Genomic DNA, 6297 nt, shown 5'->3' with positions numbered 1-6297 from the left:
TGGACTTAGGATTTGTTCTCACTCTGTGGTAATTCCATGAACGTTCATTAACCATGTTCTTGTGAGCATTCCCAGTTTCAATTCTTTTGAGTCTCCACCCACGAGTGGAATCGCTGGGCCACACTCCAGGGGCATCACCCTACTGCTCCATCCTCCCAGGAGCTGCCCTCTCCCCTCCTGCCCCGCGTGCACTCCTCTGCGGCCCCTCAGCAGGAGTCACTTGCCACTGCCTGTGAGTGCTGGTGTTCTCAGGTCCGCCTGACAGCAGGCCTTCCTGCCCTCTGTCTCACCCCTTCTGGGTGGTCTCCTCCATCCTGGGGCTCCAGATACACCTGCACAGCAAGGATGTCCAGGTCTGCACCTGCATGGGGTGTCTCACGGCACCCAGAACCCAACAGGCTGCACACTGGGTTCCCCCCTCCCTGGGCTCCGCAGGCCTGCGGCTCCAGCGTTGCCCGTGGGACCTCCTGCTCCCAGCCACCCAACCTCAAGGCCAGGTGTCACCCTTGACTTCCCTTGCTCTCCCACCCCCAAAAGTCCAAGTCCTAGTTATCCCTCCACCCATCCGCCTTTCTCCTCTCCCCTGTCTCAGCCACCAAACCTCCCCACCCCCAATTTTATCAAGAGTCAGCTGGTTTCTCTACTGGCCCTGACCTCTCCAAACTGCCGTGCACACTCTGTGACCTAACTACAACACAATCCCACTCGTGTCACTAAAACCCTTCCCACCACGCCCTCCCACAGGATAACATCTAAATTCCTTGCTGGACCCCCATCCCTGCTTTCCTACCCTCGCCATTCTGAATGTCTCTCCAGCCTCTCCGACTGCATCCCCCCCACCCCATCCCATAGCCCTCTAGAATGCTCCTTCCTGCCCTCCCAGCACCTGCCTCCAGGAGGCTGCCTGACCTGTGTGAGATGCCTTCCCTCCAACCCCCTGGTCACGGGAACCTCACTGAACAGCAAGCCCCCCGTTGCTCAGCTATCTCCGCACTGGACTGTCAGCTCTGGGTGTGGCATGGATGCTTTCTCACTTGTAACCCCTTGTACCCCCAGTTCAAGGCTGGGCACAAAGCGTGAACATTCACTGAGTGAGAATCTGTTGTCTCAAAGGGAACAGAAAATAAATATGAAGTTGGAGGTCCCTCAGGGCTTTGAGCTCATTACCTGGAGAAAGCACGTCGGAGGTGAGCCAGCTGCCAAGTGGGCAAGGGCAGGGAAGCTGCAAACGTGGCCATGACCCCCTGGGAAGAGCCCTGGTGGACAGGGAAGATGGCAGGGAGGCCCTGCTGTGGCTGAGCTGACCTCCCTGCCTCAGGGCTCTAGGCAGGGTGTCCTACCCCTCAGAGACTGTCACACTCCTTGGGGACAGGCTGCAGGGATTGAAACCTATGGTCCTGAGCATCACTGGGACCTGGGGTCCAGGATGTGGAAACAGGGCATCAGGAACCCAGGAGGTGACATGCTATAATGGCCTTGGAGCATGTTAGTGTTTGCTCTAAGCACATGGTTCAGAGAAGGGACATGGAGAGCACATGGTCACAGATGTGTCTTGGGGGTTCAAGCAGCCTGCATTAAATGACATTGAAGACTGAAGGAGGCATTCTCATTTCTTGTAAAAATCCACTTTGGACCAAGGTGGCTACTTTAACACCTCTCCACGTCTTGGTGTCCTCTCCCCCTCCCACCCCATCTTTAACAAGAAAGAACTGGAGAGGCCCAAATGTTGGCAAGGTAATGCTCTCCAGCTACGAATGAGCATGGTCCAGTTTGCAGTTATTTCTATGGGTGCAAGGAAGGCACAGGGGCTGTCCCCACTCAGTTGTGATGGAAAGTCTCCTTTAACAGGCTTACTCACCTGGATGAGTAAGCTAGGTCATGGTGCTGGGCTGCACACGGTGCGAAATGGGGCGCAGGGTCAAACCTGCCTTGATTGCCACTGCCATGTGGGACCTGAAGGAGCTTTGCTGCTACCTGACTGCCAAAGGTAAGGGCCCTGGAAACACTGATGCCATGTTGGAATAGCCCCAGCCAGGTAGGTAGGCTGTTTTCTTGCATTATTCTGCCTGGCAGATTTTGAACTCCTTCTCCATCTGGGCACAGGTTAGGAGGCAGACCCCCCAACAAACAGATGATTATAGCATAAGCTGGGAGGGCTTCCAGGGCCTGGGGGAGGGGGCTGGGATTTAGACCGAGTGGGAGGGAGCCACCTGGCTGCAGTTTGGGGAGAACGGAGGGCATGCCTGCGGGAGGAGGGCACACTGTGGGCAGAGGCCTGGGAGCAGGAAGGTGGCCAGTGTGTGGGAACGGCGGGCCCAGAGGACTTGGGGTCTCAGCCTCCTCATTTGAGGCTGAGCTGGCTGCGGTGGGGGCAGAGAGGAGGGGACTTGACTTGCCCAGATGGGCAAGGACAGGTGCTGGCATCAGCTCTGGGGTCCTCATAAGGCCTCGTTTAGACATCGGGGGCGGGGGGGGGCACAGAATCTGAGGGAGCATCAGGGGCAGATGCTGGACCAGGGTTGAGCAGAGGGCTCTGGAAATGCCGCCACACCATATGTACCTTCCTGGCCTGAGAACAAGTGTCTCCAGGTGTGCCCCGTGCTCGCTCACTTGCTTGTGAATGTTCTCTCTCTCCCAATAAAAACAAACAACCCCTTCCTAGGCAGCACACTCAATAAACGGGGAGGGAACCATGAGTGAATGCACACCTGCTATACATGTATGACTAGGTGGGAAGGAGTCTGGAGAGAGAGGGCAGGCCACCACCCCCCATGACTCCTGCTCCATGGCCTTTTTCCTGTTTCAGGGGTTTTGGGGGCCAAACTGTTAGTACCAGGTTCCTTCTGCACAATACTGAGGGGGACATCCTAGCTACACCAACAGTCCCTTTCTTCTCTACTTCAGTGGAAGCACTCAGATATTTCTAGTCTTGGTGGCTCAGCTATTTGCTGACCGGGGGGGAGGGGGGAATGGAGACCCCATCCCCACCCCTCTCACGGTGCCCTCACCCACCAGTGGCTGGGAGGGACACACAGCGTGTGGTGAGCTGCGGCCAGGTTCTGAGTGCTCAGCCTCTCTTTGGTGACAGCAGTGATCTGGCAGTTGGCAGTGATGGCATCCAATGACCATCTTCCTTTCTCTTTAGGGGCATGGAGAAGCAATGAAACCCACGAGCCGTGGTACAGGCAGACAGAGCTGGCCCCAGACTTTGCTCCTTTCTCTGTTCAAATGTGGGAACCATCCAGTGGGTGGGATTGAGCAAGGTCTGGACTGCTGACCAGCTTCACCCGTGCACAAAATGGGGGTGCATGACACCTTCACACAACCCCAGCATCCAAGCCTGGGACCACTGGAAGGTGTTCCTGTGCCCGGTGGGGTCAGGTCAGGGGCTGAGGAGCCAAGTAGGCACCTGAGGGATGCCCCAGCCTTTTGGGGACACAGGGTTCCCTTGGGTAGCTTGCAAAAGGAGCCCCTTGGAAGGGAGACAGTGAAACCAGTGTCACGGCCAAGTCACTGCTCCATAGGAACATTTTGTGAAAGGCTCAGCCTGGCCAGAACTCAGAGATCCGGGGTGTGTCCTAAATGCAGCTGTAGCCAGAAGAGGGAGCAAAGGCATCATGGTGAGGATGGAGAGGAAGGCTGCAGGAACAGTGAGCACCCGTCCAGCACCTCCCCCAGTACCCTCCCTGCAGTCCGCATGCAGCCCCCAGAGCTGGAACATAACTCCCCATCCTTTGAAAATGGTCCCTAAGTTCCAAGAGATGGGTCCAGCCCCTAACAGGCCCCAGCATTCCCTTCTTCCAGACTTCTACACCAACTGCACCATTTTACATAACCACCACCAATGCACAAGGCTCCCAACTGCAACACATTTTCACCAACACTCGTTATGTTCCTTTTTTTTAAATAACTAATGGGTATAAGGTAGTATCTCATGGTGGTTTTGATTTGCATTTTCATGATTAGTGGCACTGAGCATCTTTTCATGTGTTTCTTGGCCATTTGTATCTTCTCTGGAGAAATGTCTATTCAGACTGTCCATTCTTGAATTTGGTTGTTTGTATTTTTGTTGTAATTATAGATATTAACCCCTTATAAGATATAGAATTTGCAAACATTTTCTCCCATTCTGTGGGGTGCTTTTTACTACTGTTAATAGTGTCCTTTGATGCACAAATAGTTAATGAAGTCTTGCCCTGGCTGGTGTGGCTCAGTGGACTGAGCGCCAGCCCATGAACCAAAAGGTCGCTAGTTTAATTCCCAGTCAGGGTACATAGCTGGGTTGCAGGCCAGGTCCCGTTGGGGGCATGTGAGAAGCAACCAATCAATGTATCTCTTACATTGATGTTTCGCTCTCTTTCTCCCTCCCTTCCCCTCTCTCTAAAAGTAAATTTTTTTTGATCTCAAAAAAAGTAATTTTAACGAAGTCCAAATTTTTTCTTTAGCTGCCTATGCTTTTGGTGTCATAGTCAAGAAATTACAGCCAAATCCAGTGTCGTGAAGATTGCCCTCTTTAAGAGTTTTATAGTCTTGGCTCTCATGTTAGGTTGTTGAGTTAGTTTTGCATGTGGTACGGGATAGGAGTCCAACTTCATTCTTCTGCATATGGACCTTCTTCCTTTTTAACGCAGCTCCTGGAGCAGTGGCCCCTGCACACAAACCTATGAGCCCACACCTTGGACTCCAGCAGGCACCCAGGAGGGTGGGGGGTCCTATTCTTACTCCAGGCAGCTTCCAATCATACCACCACCTCCCCGCGGGGTGGACACCTGATCCGGGCACAACCAGCCAGAATCCTTCTCTCGAGTTTTATACTTACTGATTATGCACAAAGCCCTCACCCTCTGCAAGCCTCAGTTTCTCCTCTGTACCCAGGAAGCTGAACCCAGTGCAATGCCCTCTCTCCCTGCTGCATTTTGGACACACAGAAAAATCCCTAACACACCGGAAATGTTATGTGAGGCCTGGTCCCGACTGCCTATTCCAACCCTACCCCATACCACCCTTTCCCCTGCTCACTCTGCCCCAGCCATACAGCCTTTCCCCACCTGCCACTCTTGTTACCCATAAGGCTCTTCCCTTGCAGCTGGGTGCTGCTCCACAAACTAAGAGCTTTAAACAAGGCACGTTTCTTATCACAGGTTCTGTGCATCAGGAGCCCAGGCTTAGTGGGGTCCTCTGCTCAGGGTCTTGAAAGTCTGGGGTTGCATTCTCCAGTCCTCATCTGAGGCTCACTGCTTGAGGCAGCATTCAGCTCCTTGCTATTGAAGACCCAAGGTCTGTCCCAGCTTTCTTGCTGTCAGCTGGAGGCCATTCTCAGTTCCTGGATGCTGACCCCTGTTCCCTGCTATGTGGCCCTGTCTACAACATAGCACTGTGCTTCCTCAAGGCCAAAACCAGTGTTGGATAATTGTTGTGAACTGATGAATGGATGGATGACCAAGAGGTCATCACCAAGAACACATGCTCCAAGGTGCAGGCTGCGCAACAAGGCTCCTGGGTTGAGGATACCAGATCTGAGGTAGTCTTCTGTCCACCCCTGCCTTGCTCCAACTCATGGTCCAGCTAAGTGCTCCCTCATCCTTCCACCAGTCCCAACATCCTCCTTCCAGTGTGAGGGTCTTTGAGCCTCACACCACTTTCCACCAGGATGGCAGTTCTCTCTGCTGGTTGGAACTCAGCAACCAGGATGAGGGGCCATGTCTCCACCATCTCCAGATATCCCCTCACCACACACAAACACGCAGCCAGAACACTGTCTTGTATCTCATGTTCCACAACCTCCCATGACTCCCATGGGCCACAAGATCCGGCCCAGGCCTTCCACAATCACATGCCACATCTGGTCAGGCTCCTCATTATTCCTCCAGGCCATCCCCACCTGGCCAACCCTGCCCTTTTTCTGCCCCCTGAGCGAGCTGAGCTGAGCCCACACAGAGCCCTGGTTCTCCTCTCTTTAATCCAACAACAGCCACCACTTTTTGCTGGCTGTTGCTACTTGCCGGGTGCGTTCCCCATGCAGCCCTGTACAAACCTCTTGGAACCCAAATGAGAAAGATGGTGTTTGAACCATAGGCCCCTATGCTTGGGCAGGAAGGTAGTCTCTTCAAGTGTAGGTCAATAGCCATGTGCTGTGGGCAGGCCCACCTGGGGCACATGTTACAATGCAGTTCCAGGACCACTGTGAACCAAAGCTGGGAGCCCAGAGAACAGGTGTCTCAGACAAGCCCCTGATGACCCTGGCACCCCGAGGTTGATAACTGCAGCTGCCTGGATGAAGAGGAGAAGGGAGGCTGT

This window comes from Furipterus horrens, unplaced genomic scaffold, assembly GCF_987537825.1.
Source record: "Furipterus horrens unplaced genomic scaffold, mFurHor1.1.pri manual_scaffold_5, whole genome shotgun sequence".
Taxonomy (NCBI): Eukaryota; Metazoa; Chordata; class Mammalia; order Chiroptera; family Furipteridae; genus Furipterus; species Furipterus horrens.
This window is presented reverse-complemented; position numbering follows the sequence as displayed.